The sequence below is a fragment of the Phoenix dactylifera genome, unplaced genomic scaffold (assembly GCF_009389715.1).
Source record: "Phoenix dactylifera cultivar Barhee BC4 unplaced genomic scaffold, palm_55x_up_171113_PBpolish2nd_filt_p 000850F, whole genome shotgun sequence".
Classification (NCBI taxonomy): Eukaryota; Viridiplantae; Streptophyta; class Magnoliopsida; order Arecales; family Arecaceae; genus Phoenix; species Phoenix dactylifera.
The window spans coordinates 1-14,947 of record NW_024068214.1 but is presented as its reverse complement, the minus strand read 5'-3'; the positions used below and the strand labels follow the sequence as shown (position 1 = coordinate 14,947).

At 39.7% G+C, this 14,947-nt stretch overlaps 1 non-coding gene across 1 annotated transcript; it reads right to left on the bottom strand.

Annotated features, from left to right (window-relative positions):
- Positions 1–4,279: 4,279 nt before the first annotated feature.
- On the bottom strand, positions 4,280–4,386 carry LOC120107399. Its single transcript, XR_005509201.1, has one exon. It is a non-coding gene; the product is annotated as a small nucleolar RNA R71 (small nucleolar RNA).
- Between the last annotated feature and the right edge of the window lie 10,561 nt (positions 4,387–14,947).

Genomic DNA, 14,947 nt, shown 5'->3' with positions numbered 1-14,947 from the left:
GTAAGTAAGACTTCATAAGATTTCTCTTTGTAGGTCAATTCAGTGAACTCATTTCTCTAATGAGCACCCACATCTTTGTATTAGTGTCTCCACACAAGTGATTGTGAGATCAATCACCCTCTGCATCGAGCATACATAAGATGTGCCAGTCTTTCCGGTAAACATTGATCCTCGACTCAATGTACCAATGACTGAGAATATTTAAGATTAGGATTTTAAGATTTTAGGTCTCACTAGTATGATCTCATCATAGCCTCAAAATCACTGTCTTAATCTAAGAGGTTCATCACAAATATAATCAACAGCATATGATAAAACACAATGCCTTTATTTATATTAAATGTCATGTACATGATTTAGAAAATCAAAAGAAAATCCTTCACAATACATATTGCGATTGGCTTGTAGGGCATCTACTCTTTCACATACATCATTGACCTCAATGGACTCCAATTCGGATTTCATGGCATTAAACCATTTCTCAGAATTAGACCTTTGCATAGCATCCATGCATGTGACGGGATCCTCTGTGTTCTCATCGAGACCAACCGGTTCGCCGTCCTGGACCAGAAAACCATAGTATCTGTCCGGCTGATGCGGTACTCTACCGGATCGCCTCACGGATGTCTCTATAATGGGTTCTGAATCTGATCTAATCAAATCCGATTCTTTAGTCTGTACTGGTTCTTCTATACGTTGAACTTCCTTAAGTGCAACATCAGAGCTGTTCGCTCCTTCACCAAGGAACTCCTTCTCAAGAAAAACGGCCCTATTACAGACAAACAACTTTTGCGTATCAGTATTATAGAAGTAATACCCTAAGATTTCTTTTGGATATCCGACGAAGAAACAATTATCAGATTTGGATTCCAGCTTATCTGCTTTCAAACGTTTGACATAGGCCTTATGATAAGAGTACAAAAGTGAAATTTTCATATTATCTTAATTAGTATTATAGCTAATCTTTATTAATAAAATTAATTAATTAATGCTTTATTTGTGTTTGAGTGCAAGTAATTCAAAAGATCCAATAATGCTGGGTTTGAGCCCAATGCTTGGCGTTCCGAGCTCAACAAATCCTTAGCGTCTCATCTGAGCCTCACACCGCCCATCATCCGCACGCAATCCATTTCACTGTATCTAGATGCTTCAGCTAGCATAAGTGCCCGCATTGTGGCATCAAACGTCTACAACCCGCCTCATTTAAAGCTCCCCTTCCGTTCGAGCAGGATTCATCCGTGAGGAGCTTCCCAGCGTCCGTCATCTCCAATCGTTTCATCTTCAAATTCCCAACGGCAGCGAGGGAAATCCAAAGCCAAACCGGCTCTTTCTTTCATCCGTGAAATAACTCCCCAAGCTCTTTTGGCTTCCAAGCAACAGAGAACCGTCCCAGCCATGAAGAGCATCCCAACCGATCGTGGCATCTCCTTAGAGTCCTTCCGTCTCCCCCGTTTCTTCCCAGCTTATCCACAAATCCAGCAGCTGTGAGGAGTCTTCTCAACTTCCCAACATAAATGTCTTCCCAGTTTCTCTTCCCAGCTTCTCATCTACCCGTGAAGCACATTCCCACAAACAGAGCATGCATCCGTGAGGAGTTTCCCTGCATTTGTGGCGTTGTGCGCAACTCCCAAACTTCTGCAACGTTCCCAGCTGAAGAGTCTCAAGCGATTCAACTTCATCCCGCATCTCAAGCAACCGGATCATCCCCAAACCTCCACGCGTCTCACCAGCCGCGCCTTCAACATGCTATAAAAAGGGGAGCCATCCGGTGGAGGAGGGGGCGGACGAAAGAGGAGAAGCAGCCGACGGATCTAAGGGGGAGCCATCCGGAGCATCTCCTCTTCCAATCTTTCCAGCCGGGCGAGAGAGGAGAAGAAGCCACGAAGGAAGAGGCCACGGAACCAGAAGGGAGGACGGAGCAAAGAAGGGAGGCCACGGAACTCGGAAGCCATCTATCTGCATCTAGTCTTCCGATCTTCTCAGTCGGGCTTGGGAGGAGAGAAGGCAGCCAGGTTCCATTCAACTCCAAGCTTTTAATCCAGTCGAGCGAGAAAGAAGGGAGGCCACGGAACCAGGGAAGTCTTCAATTGCATCTTTCCTAGCCGGGCGAGAGAGGAGGAGAAGCATCCGGAGGAGAAAAGCCAAAGAAAAGAAAGAAAACAGAGTCCTCTGTTTTCTTAAGAGAAGAAAGAAAAAGAAAAAGGGATTTATGCTTATTTTATTTATTCTATGCTAATCCCTTTTATAAAAATGTTTGCATCTCATATGGATAGCTAAATCTTTTTTAACTAAGGCTAGGAAAAAGCCTAGCATTTTCTTCATGTATTTTCTTTAATCATCAATGGGATTTTAATGTTTTAGATTTGATTTATGGTGTAGTAGATTGATAGAAATTATTTCAAACTTATATATTTTCTTTGATTTGTTATTTCCCCCGGGTATAACAGATGCTTAGAAATCCCTGTAGTTTAAAATAGAATTACTGTAATGCTACCCATAAAACTAAATCTATTTTATTATGATTAATAGATGATTTTAAGAAAAGCATGATTAAGTGCTAGGCTGAATCCTTATGCCTTAGTTATATTTTTGTCAATCTGAATATTATTTAGCCTTTAGTTTTTGTTCACTGTCAAATTCCTGTGGATTCGATCTCGGACTCACCGAGAATATTACTTTGCTACACCTTATACTTGGGGTATTCTACATTTAATTTCCCTTTTTAAAAGAGCAAGATTAAAATCGTAGCAAGTTTTTGGCGCCGTTGCCGGGGATTTGCAACGTGCGAACGAGAACAAAGCTGAAATTTTCAATTTTTTATTTCTAGTTCTTCAATTTTTCTTTATTTTTAACACAGTTGAAATTTTAAATCTTTTCAGATTCAAGGGTGACACAAGCAGGACCAGTAACGAGGAAGATCAAGATCACATTTTTGGATTTCCGGAGTGAACGAACTCCGGCCGTGAGTATTTAAATTAATTTTCCTATTTTGTTCATAATAGTCCTATTTTTCCTAGATTAGAATTTTATTCTTGTTTAAAAAAATTAAAAAAATAAATAAATAAATAAATAAATAAATAAATAAAAAGAAAAAAAAAATTTAGCTAGTTTGCTTGATCAACTATTCAACTGCAATTTAATGTCATGACATAAAGTGATAAAAATCTTCTTGATTGTTGCATATAGTATAAAGCATTTGCATAAAATAAACTAAGGGCTGAACCCATTAAAAAGATAAGGTCGGGATTTCATCACTCGTCCTTAGCCCAAAAATCATCCCAGTGCATAAATATCCTAAGCCTAATTAAAATCAACTAGACGTTGGCCCCTAAGGATATTCGAGCTCAATAGGACGAAGACCACTGAAAGTTGCACCAATTTCGCTCTATGACCTCGGTCGATGTCTAGGCAAGCTTTGTCCCTCTAAGTGATTAAAGGGAGACAGTTTCTGTTCGAGGAAAGTGGGTTTTAAGTGGGACCTTTGCTACATGCATCGTGACCCCTCCACTTACTTGGGAGCTTACCTGGTCGACTAAGGTTAATAGACCGGATTGGAGGCTTAGGTGTCCTCTTCGACCCAGTTAGGAGCTATCTAGAATTTTTAGAAAAACCTTAGAAATTGTTGGGTGATGTTTTAATGCATGTTCTAATTAAACTTTTGTTTTACTGTATTAGGGTGCTTGTGTAAAAAAAATAAAATAAAATAAAATAAAAAATAAAAATAAAATAAAAAAATAAAAATAAAAATAATAATAAAATAAATAAAAAAAACTTAGTATATGCTATTATGGGAGAGAGATAAATGAATAGATTATTTCGAGTTGAATCAAAAGATAAAAATTTAATTGTTCAAAATTCAAATAATCAAATGGAAGATAATGGTAGTAATCAGGGAGATAATGAATTTCAAGATGACTTACCTATTAGAACGCTTCGTGATTATCTACAACCCACTAGGACCAGTACCCCATCCTGTATGGTCATTCCTACTGCTGCGGGAGCTTTTGACATGAAACCAGGAATAATCCAATTACTCCCAAAGTTTCACGGACTTGATTCTGAAAGTCCCTATTTGCATCTTAAAGAATTTGATGAAGTATGTTCAACACTTCATTTCAATGATGTCACTGAAGAGGTAGTTAAGCTTAAGTTATTTCCTTTTTCTTTAAAAGAAAAAGCTAAATCATGGTTACACTCCTTAAGGCCTAGGACCATAGCTACTTGGCAAGAAATGACAAGAGAATTTTTAAAGAAATTCTTCCCAACACATAAAACAAACACACTTAGAAGAAATATCATGAAATTTGCACAAAAAGATGGAGAAACGTTTTTTCATTGTTGGGAAAGATTCAAGGACCTTCTACTTGCTTGCCCACATCATGGATATGAAATTTGGAGGGTCATTAGTTTCTTTTATGATGGTTTGTCCTCCAATATGAGACAATTTGTAGAAATGATGTGTAATGGTGAATTCATGAGTAAGGAACCAAATGAAACCTGGGATTATTTTGATCTTTTAGCAGAAAATGCACAAGCTTGGGATACAACAGATAAAAATGAAAAATCAAAAATAGCACCTAATGCAAAAGGAGGAATATATCTTATTAAAGATGATAATGATGTCAATGTAAAAATTGCTAATCTGACTAGGAAGGTTGAAGCCATGGAATTAAGCAAAGCCAATATAGGAAAAGCACAAACTATTGTTGAAAGTATATGTGGAATTTGCGAGAGTAATGCACATGTAACCAAGGATTGTCCTACAATCCCTGCTTTTCAAGAAGTGTTGCATGATCAAGCAAATTTCACCAATACTTATAAAAGACCATTTCCAGAAACATATAATCCTAATTGGCGAAACCATCCTAACTTTAGCTGGAGACATGGACCCACTGCCAATGAATCTCAAGGAAATTCTGTTCCTACTCCTTATGTGCCACCACATAGGAAATCCCTTGAAGATACTTTGCAAACCTTCATGCAAGGGTAGACTCAAATAAATCAGAATACAATGCAATCACTCCAAGAACTTAAAAATTCTGTAGGTAGAATTGAGGCTCAACTCAATGTTAGGGAAAAAGGGACATTTCCAGCCCAACCTCAATCTAACCTAAAGGGTCAACATGAGGTCCATGAAGCAAGTTCATCCCAACCAAAATTTGAACAAGTTAAGTCTGTCACAACCCTTCGGAGTGGAAAAATAATTAACAAAGAAATTCCAACAAAAGATGACAAACCTGAAAAATCCATTGAGAAAAGGGATGAAAATAATACTGAACAAGATGATCCAATACCTCATCATAAAATAGTTGCTCCATTCCCTCAGCGTTTGCTTGCAGCTAAAAAAGGAGTACCTGATCAAGAAATTTTGGATATCTTTAAACAAGTAAAGATTAACATTCCTCTATTAGATGCCATTAAGCAGATCCCATCTTATGCCAAATTTTTAAAAGATCTTTGTACCATAAAGCGAAAGCTTTATGTACAAAAGAAAGCTTTTCTAACTGAACAGGTGAGTGCTATTCTCAAACACAACACCCCACCTAAGTATAAAGATCCTGGTTGTCCTACCATATCTTGTATCATAGGAAACTTCAGGATACAACGAGCCCTTCTGGATTTAGGTGCAAGTGTTAACTTACTGCCCTATTCAGTTTATGAACAGTTAGGACTTGGTGAATTAAAACCCACCAAGGTTACTCTCCAACTTGCCGATCGATCTATAAAGATACCAAGAGGAGTAGTCGAGGATGTACTTGTCCAAATTGATAAATTCTATTTTCCAGTCGACTTCATAGTATTAGATACCCAGCCTGTCATGAATTGTACCACTCCAATACCTGTTATCTTAGGCCGCCCATTTCTAGCTACTTCTAATGCTTTGATCAACTGTCGAAATGGAATAATGAAAATGTCATTCGGGAATATGACTATAGATTTTAACATATTTAACATTTGTAAACAACCCGATAATGATAACGAAAATGATGAAATTCATGGAGTTAATCTGATCGACTCCATTGTAGAAGATGCTCTTGTCCCATCTCTTTCTTCTGATCCTTTAGAAACATGCCTAACTCATTTCGAAAATACAGATATCAACCAAAACTTTAGAAAAATCAGTGCTATATTAGATTCAGCTCCTTTGTTGGATACAGATAGGTGGAAATCTCGTTTTGAAGAATTGCCCACACGCAACAATAGTCCTCTACCATCTAGTGTTCAAGCACCTAAACTTGAGCTAAAACCTTTGCCATCTGAGCTCAAGTACGCATACCTTGGTCAAGAAGAGACTTTTCCTGTGATCATATCATCCCAACTCGAACAAAGTCAAGAACTAAAATTATTAGAAATTCTCAAAGAGCATAAGGGAGCAATAGGGTGGACAATTGCTGATATCAAGGGAATTAGTCCCTCAATTTGCACTCATAGAATCCACTTAGAAGCCGATGCCAAACCTTCTCGTCAACCTCAATGTCGATTAAACCCAAACATGAAGGATGTGGTCAGAGCAGAAGTTCTGAAACTTCTGGATGCGGGTATGATCTACCCAATTTCAGATAGTAAATGGGTAAGTCCAACCCAAGTGGTCCCGAAAAAATCTGGTGTTACTGTAGTCAAAAATGCTAACAATGAATTAGTTCCAACTAGGGTCCCCACTAGTTGGCGTGTATGCATTGACTATAGGAAACTTAATTCTGTCACTAGGAAGGATCATTTTCCTCTACCTTTTATTGATCAAATTTTAGAAAGGTTAGCAGGTCATAAATATTATTGCTTTCTAGATGGCTATTCAGGTTACAACCAAATTGCAATTGATCCTGAAGATCAGGAAAAGACCACTTTTACATGTCCTTTTGGCACATTTGCTTACAAGAGAATGCCTTTTGGATTAGGTAATGCTGCTGCAACCTTCCAAAGATGCATGCTCAGTATTTTCTCTGACATGGTTGAGCGCTTTTTGGAAGTCTTCATAGATGATTTTTCAGTTTTTGGCTCATCTTTTGAAAATTGTGTGAACCATTTAAGACTAGTCTTAATTCAGTGTGAGGAGAAGAATCTAATCATAAACTGGGAAAAGTGCCATTTCATGGTAACTAGGGGAATTGTTCTCGGGCATGTCATTTCATCTGAAGGAATTGAAGTAGACAAGGCTAAAATTGACTTAATTGCTAATTTACCCAACCCAAAAACTATCAAAGATATACGCTCATTTTTGGGTCATGCAGGATTTTATAGGAGATTCATTAAAGATTTTAGCTCAATATCTAAACCCTTATGTAATCTCCTTCAAAAAGAAACCCAATTTGTGTGGTCTGAAGAATGTCAAAAAGCTTTTGATAAACTTAAAAGCTTGCTGACCTCTGCTCCCATCATGCAACCACCGACTGGTCGCTTCCTTTTGAAATTATGTGTGATGCTAGTGAATATGCAGTTGGGGTAGTTCTAGGGCAAAGAAAAGAAAGAAAGCCTTATGTTATCTACTATGCAAGTAAGACTTTAAATAGTGCACAAAAGAATTACACCACTACGGAAAAGGAACTACTTGTCGTAGTATTTGCACTAGACAAATTTAGGTCTTACTTGATTGGATCCAAAATCATTATCTACACTGACCACGCTGCCCTTAAGTACCTTCTTTCAAAAAAGGATGCTAAGGCGCGTTTGCTTAGGTGGATCCTTCTGCTCCAAGAATTTTTTTCTAGAAATAAGAGATAAAAAGGGGGTAGAAAACGTAGTAGCTGATCACTTGTCCCGTCTCACTCTTCCAGATTCCTTAGACAATTCACCCATAAAAGACACTTTCCCTGATGAGCAACTGTTTGAGATCACGTCGTCACCCTGGTTTGCAGACATTGCAAATTTTCTTGTCACGGGTGAACTCCCGATTCATTGGAATAAACAGGATAAAAGAAAATTTCTGACCGAAATAAAAAATTTCTTCTGGGATGATCCTTATCTTTTCAAATACTGCCCAGATCAAATTATTAGGAGATGTGTACCTAATGACGAATTTATTAGTGTCATTTCCTTTTGTCATTCTGAAGCTTGCGGTGGTCATTTCTCTGCTAAGAAAATGGCTGCAAAAATTTTACAGTGCGGTTTCTATTGGCCCACCTTATTTAAAGATTCCCATAACTTTTGCAAAGCTTGCGAGCGTTGTCAAAAGTTAGGTGGGATAACTCGTAGGAATATGATGCCTCTCAATCCAATTTTAATTATCGAAATATTTGATTGTTGGGGAATAGATTTTATGGGCCCATTTCCTCCTTCATTCGGAAATTTGTACATCTTAGTAGCTGTAGATATGTCTCCAAATGGATTGAGGCAATTCCTTGCAAGCATAATGACCATAAAACTATGTTAAAATTTTTAAAAGAAAACATTCTTTCTCGATTTGGAACGCCTCGAGCCATCATCAGTGATGGGGGTTCACACTTCTGTAATAAGCCTTTTGAGGCTTTAATGCGAAAATATGGGATCACCCATAAAGTCGCTGTTAGATGTATGCCCTAGAAGCCAATCTGGCTGACACATTGTTAATTCTAGGGACATAATTTTGTACTTGACTATTTATTATTGAATAAATAAAAGGCATCTTTTCATTCATATTATTTATGTGTCTATGAATCGTCCAAGAAATTAATAAGATGATGATACATATTCTCAAGAGTTGAGAATTTGAGCCATGTATCATTGGTGATTAATTTCTAAATGCTCCTGATCAATGGATCATCACGAGGACGGCGATCGATCCGATCAGTGCACAGATCACTTTTCTTCTGGATGGACGAGACTTGAGTCCACAGTGTAGGGACACTGAAGTGATAGTGCAGGTGTTTGTTAGAGAACAAGGGTACTGAGCGTGACCAAGACAAGAAGTCACTTGGATGTCTATCCACTCGTCAGTGACTTGCTTGATATTGCAGTAGTGTGACTGGTCCTTTGACCTGCGGTGCTTCGGCTACTCATAGGGAGGTTATTGTAGTTTGACTGCACACATACATGGTCCCTAGCCATATGGGTCCATGCAGTGTAGATTGGCTGCAGTAAGTTCACTGTAGGAGTAGGGTATGCACCTATAAGGAGAGATCCTATGTGATTTATAAGACTAAGTTCGTAAGACCTCGGCCGGGGCAGTATGCATAGTGGAGAAAGAGTTTTCCACTCTCGAACTTAAGTCGAATAAATCTTCACATATGACAGACGATGGGGTTTGACGAGTTGTCCATGACCTCCGTCCTGTAGGGATCCACGATAGTAGGACTGTATCACATATTAACTGCACCTAGAGGTTCACCATTCTATTCTGCTGGGTAGCCACTACATGCTCCTAGGTGTCACTGGTGGATGGTGGGACTCATAGGGATTATCTTGATGATCGATAAACCCTAATGAGTTGAGTTGGAATCGTTCCAACCCATTGAAAGGAGTCTTCAATGATATTGTGATAGAGATCACAATATATCTCACTACCAGTCAGAGTAGAACCTATGGGGTCACACACACTAGAAGTATTGACCGATCTGATGGTTGAATAGTGATTAGGAATCACAAATAATCAATTCGATTGATATTCAGTTGAAGAAGGAACAAAGGGAATTAATTAATTGGACTTGAAACAAGAGTCCTACTTCGAGTAGGATTCCTAGAGTCCTAATTGGATTAGGACTGGGAATCCTAGTTGGAGTAGGACTGGGATTCCTACTTGGATTAGGATTCCCACAATCCTACTTAGAATAGGATTTTGAATTCAATATGAATTCCTACTTAGAATAGGATTCCTAGAAGTCCCAATTGGATTAGGACTTCAGATTCAAATTAAGTCCTAATTGGATTAGGACTAAAATTAAATACATCCTAATATGGATTAGGATTTCTTAAGTCACAATTAATTATTAATCTAATGAATCAATAAGACTCCTAATTGGATTAGGATTGAAGAGTTCAATTGAGTCAAAATTGATTCAAGTACTAATTGGATTAGGACTTACCTAGATTGGATCCATTGGTTCACCCTTGGGCTAAGCCCTAATAGGATTAGGGCTTGACCACATTAGGGCAATGCAAACCCTAATGTGGACTAGGGTTTACCAAGAGGGAGGGGCGCAAGCCCCTCCCCTTGATCACTTGGTGCGGCACAAGAGAGGGGGCCGGCGCCCCCTCTTTGGAAAGTCATCTAGGGCTCCTACTTTGGAGGAGCCCTTGATGGCTATAAAAGGGCTTATGAGGCCGGCGCCCTAGAAGCATTGAAGCCTCTCCCTCTTGTGCCGTGGCCACCCTCTCCCTCTCCTTGTTTCAACCGCAAGCAAGGGAAGAAGAAGATCCAAGTGTTGGCGGCCTCCTCCCCTTCCCTTCCTTCATCCAACGCAAGGAAGAAAAGAAGGCTGCGTGGGGATTCTTCTTCATCCTCTTCTTCATCCTTCTTCTTCCTCCTCTCAAGCATATTCAAGAGTTGAAAGAAAGAGAGGAGATCAGCAATCAAAAGAAGTCTTTGCAAGGGAGCTAGCACCCTGGGAAGACAAGAGATCTTTGATCAGGTCCTCTGCTTCGTGTGGATACCCGTAGAGGCCGGACGTTTGAACGGCTTCAAACGAACCCTCAACCTAAAACCACGAGCTTCAGTTTGCGGTGATCATCTACCCGCACAAGGTGAAGATTTGATCTCCCTAAAGGTTTTAAAAGTATTAATTCTTATCTAACTACGAACGGTCTAGAAACAGCGTTCATGCGATGAACGTCGATCCCGCTTATGTTGATTCCGCTGCAATCTGATTTTTGTTTTGAAATATCAGCGGCATAGGCGGGTTCCCAACAGTGGTATCAGAGCCTAGGCTTCGTAGTTTAAGGTAAGAATTAACTATAAGTAGGCTTATTAGATCTAAAAATTAAATGATCATGCATGCTGAAAATTTCTGCATGCAGAATTTTTCTAGGGTGCTGATTTTTACATGCTGATTTTTATATGATAAAAGGATGATTCTAATAGCATTGTTAATGTGATTACAAAGTTTAGAATCATGATTAGCATGATCAGCAACCTATGTCATGAGATAATCAATTAATTATCAGATCTGAAAATTATAATTGTTGCATATGGTGATGATCATAGGATTCAAACCCTTTTGGTATCAAATGTAATGACCTGCGATGTGATCTGCGATGTCATGTAATTTTTCAGATGCTTGCATGCATCTTATTTGATGTTTTGAGAGGCCTGCGTGCCTCCTAAAAGGAGATGTAATTTATTTTTATTTTTATTTTACATCTGGTTGTATTTCTGTGATGTGATGTACGTCAACGATCAAGTCGAAGATGATGCATGAGATGATCAGGGGTCTAAGCGGTTGATGGCGATTGGATCAAGAGTTGGTCAAGGATCGAGTCAAGGAGGCTTGGAACCTATTCAAGAGTTGAAGACCAGCTGATCGATTGACATGCATGTGCTTGTAATACGACCTAACTAGAATCCATGATCATCACCGATTTAAAATTTAGCTTTAATTATTGCTGCGATTATAAATGCCTGCAATGCGCCGTTTGCATGTGATGTGAATGAGAGTCGGGTAGATAGGTTTATATGTGATGTAGCAAACCCAATTGAGACCTAAATCAAAAACCTCCTCAATCAAGTCGAGAGTGAACCGACATGAGCAAGTCATATTAGATTAATTGATCTAATTGGTGTCTAGGAAAGCATGAAAGGTGGTTACTTAATTAGGACCTTACTCTCTGAGTAAGGGGAGCCTCCCACCTGCTTACCTGGCCAATTGTTCGATTACCTCTTATGAAGGGCTCAAGTTGCAAACACTAAGACCTGATTAACCAATATTAAGTCAATAGGTCTTCCACCGTAGTAGAGCTGCTAAGGCCTTTCTGATGTTGATTTGTCTCGGCTGGACACAGTGGTCAAGTTGCATCGGGGGGCTGGACCTCTCTATAGACATGAGATGTTGTAGGGTAAAGGTGGGGTTGGGCACCAATAACTGTTAGGTGAGGACCCAATGACGACTTTATTCCTACGGTTATACGGTGGGTCTGACTTAACTAAGAAATGAAACCAATAACTGTTAGGTGAGGTCTTCATGGCTTAGAGACCAAGTTACACTGCAACATGCTTGAGAAGCATTGTACAAGAGTTGTACATTCATCAATCTATGTGTCACCAATAACTGTTAGGTGAGGTGGCATGTAAATTGGTGGGACCGCAGTACCTACTAGAAACCCTAGTCGTGTGGGATTTCCGTTTCCCTACCAGAGGAGTGTGAGGGATTCGAGAAAATAGTGGGAGTTACATTTGTTCTAAAAGACCTTAGAACAGATTAGGATCAAGTACAAAAGTCTAACTAGAATCTTTACTCTCTGCAGATACAATGTCAGCTTCAAACCCTTTGACCCGTATTCTTGAGACCAACCGACTGACCGAGACCAATTACAAAGACTGGCTTAGAAACCTCAAAATTGTTTTGGACTGTGAGAAAATAGGCTACATACTCGATTCAGATATCCCCACACTACCAACACGTCCTACCGATGTTCAGCGTGAGATGCATAAAAAGTGGCTGGATGATGACATTAGAGTCAAGTGCTATATGATGGCATCCATGTCTAATGAACTCCAATGCCAGCATGAGAATCTCAAGACTGCTAGGGACATACTAGCACACCTGCAAGAGTTGTATGGTGAGCAGAGTCGCACAGCTCGTTTTGAAGTGTCCAAGAGGCTCTTCAAGACAAAGATGCGCGAAGGGCAGTCTGTCCATGATCAAGGACCTTGAGGAGCTTGAGAAGCTCGGGATGAACATGCACAAGGAATTACAAGTGGATTTGATCCTACAGTCATTTCCTGATTCATTTGGTCAGTTTATAGTAAACTACCACATGAATAAGATTGAATGCACTAAGACTGAACTGATCAACATGTTGGTAACTGTTGAGGGAGCCTTGAAAAGTTCAAGGGGCAATGTCCTTGCTGCTGAGTTGACTTTTGGTTCCAAGAGAAAGTCTACTTGGAAGAAAAAGAAGCCTGCTAAGAAGCAGAAGAAAGACAAAAAGTCGAAGAAGGAAGTTCAAAAGAAAAAGGCTAATGACAAAGGAAAATATTTCCACTGCAATGTCGACGGCCACTGGAAGAGAAACTGTCCTTCATACCTCGAGAGCCTGAAGAACAAGAAAGGTGACACACCTTCAGAAGGTATAGACTTGCTCATAATTGAAACTAATCTAACGGTTTCTTCTACTTCTAGTTGGGTTATAGATTCTGGTTCTAGTGCTCATCTATACACTACCATGCAGGGTCTAAAGAAAAGTAGAAGGCTGGCGGAAGGTGCAGTAACCCTTCGGGTTGGCAACGGGGCAAAAATTGCTGCTGTGGCTGTGGGCACCTACCATCTGCGACTACCGTCTGGTTTTAGTTTATTACTTAGAGACTGTTATTATGTACCTGTTGCTAGCAAAAATTTGATTTCTGTTTCATGTCTAGCACAGGAAGGTCATATTTTTACATTTGACAAACACTGCTGTTCTATTTATTTAAGAAATAAAATAGTCGCACGTGGTTTTATGATTGACAGTCTCTATCATTTACATATGGATGTATCTGTGAATGTTACCGAGCAAGAAGTGAGTGCCAAAGGGTCCAAGAGATCCAGAGATGAGATAAACCAAAGATATTTGTGGCACCTCAAACTTGGCCATATTGGAGAAGATAGGATGAACAAAATGGATAAAGATGGGCTTCTCGGCTCATTGACTTCCGAGTCATATCCAGTTTGCGAGTCCTGTCTTCAAGAAAAAATGGCTAAATTGCCCTTTGTAGGACATGGGGAGAGGACCACTGAAATACTTACCCTAGTACATACAGATGTATGTGGCCCATTCGATGTGCTAGCCAGGGGACGTTATTCGTACTTCATTACCTTTACCGATGATTATTCACGGTATGGGTATGTGTATCTTATGAGACACAAGTATGAATCTTTTGAAAAGTTCAAAGAGTTCAAGAATGAAGTAGAAAAACAAACTGGAAAACCTCTTAAGGCTCTTCGATTAGATCGAGGAGGAGAATACCTTAGTGGAAAATTCCGGGACGATCTCAAGGAAAATGGCATAGTCTCACAGTGGACACCTTCGGGTACACCTCAACTCAACGGGGTGTCAGAAAGGAGGAATCGGACCCTATTGGATATGGTCAGGTCCATGATGAGCTTCACTGATTTACCTATGTTCCTTTGGGGAGATGCCTTACTCACAGCGATTTATTTATTGAATAGAGTTCCCTCTAAATCCGTTCCTACCACACCGTATGAGATATGCATGGTAAGAAACCAAGTCTTGGTCATCTCAAGATTTGGGGATGTCCGGCCCACGTCAAGAGGACTACAGGCGGACAAACTAGAGGCTAGGACCATAAGTGCTCGTTTTATAGGATATCCTAAAGAGTTATTAGGATACAATTTTTACGTCTCAGAGGATCACAATGTGTTTGTGAGCCGTCATGCCATATTCTTGGAAAATCAGTTTATCCTTGATAGAGGCAGTGGGAGGAAAATTAAGCTTGAAGAGAAAGTCTCTGAAAAAGCAACGAGTCATGGATCCTATTGAACCCATTCATACAGAGCCAGTACACGATGTCCCTCGACCACCTCGTAGATCTAGTAGGGTCTCCCATCCTTCCGATAGATACTTAGGTATACTAGAAGAGGATACCGAGAAAATGTTCCTAGTGGGAGATAGGGATCACATACAGGATCCCAAAACCTACAACGAGGCAATATCTGATATCGATTCCGAGAAATGGCTGGAAGCCATGAAGTCAGAGTTAGACTCCATGCATTCCAACCAAGTCTGGACCTTAGTAGACCCACCAGAAGGTATTGTACCTATTGGATGCAAATGGATCTACAAAAGGAAAATAGGTTCGGATGGAGAGGTAGAGACCTATAAG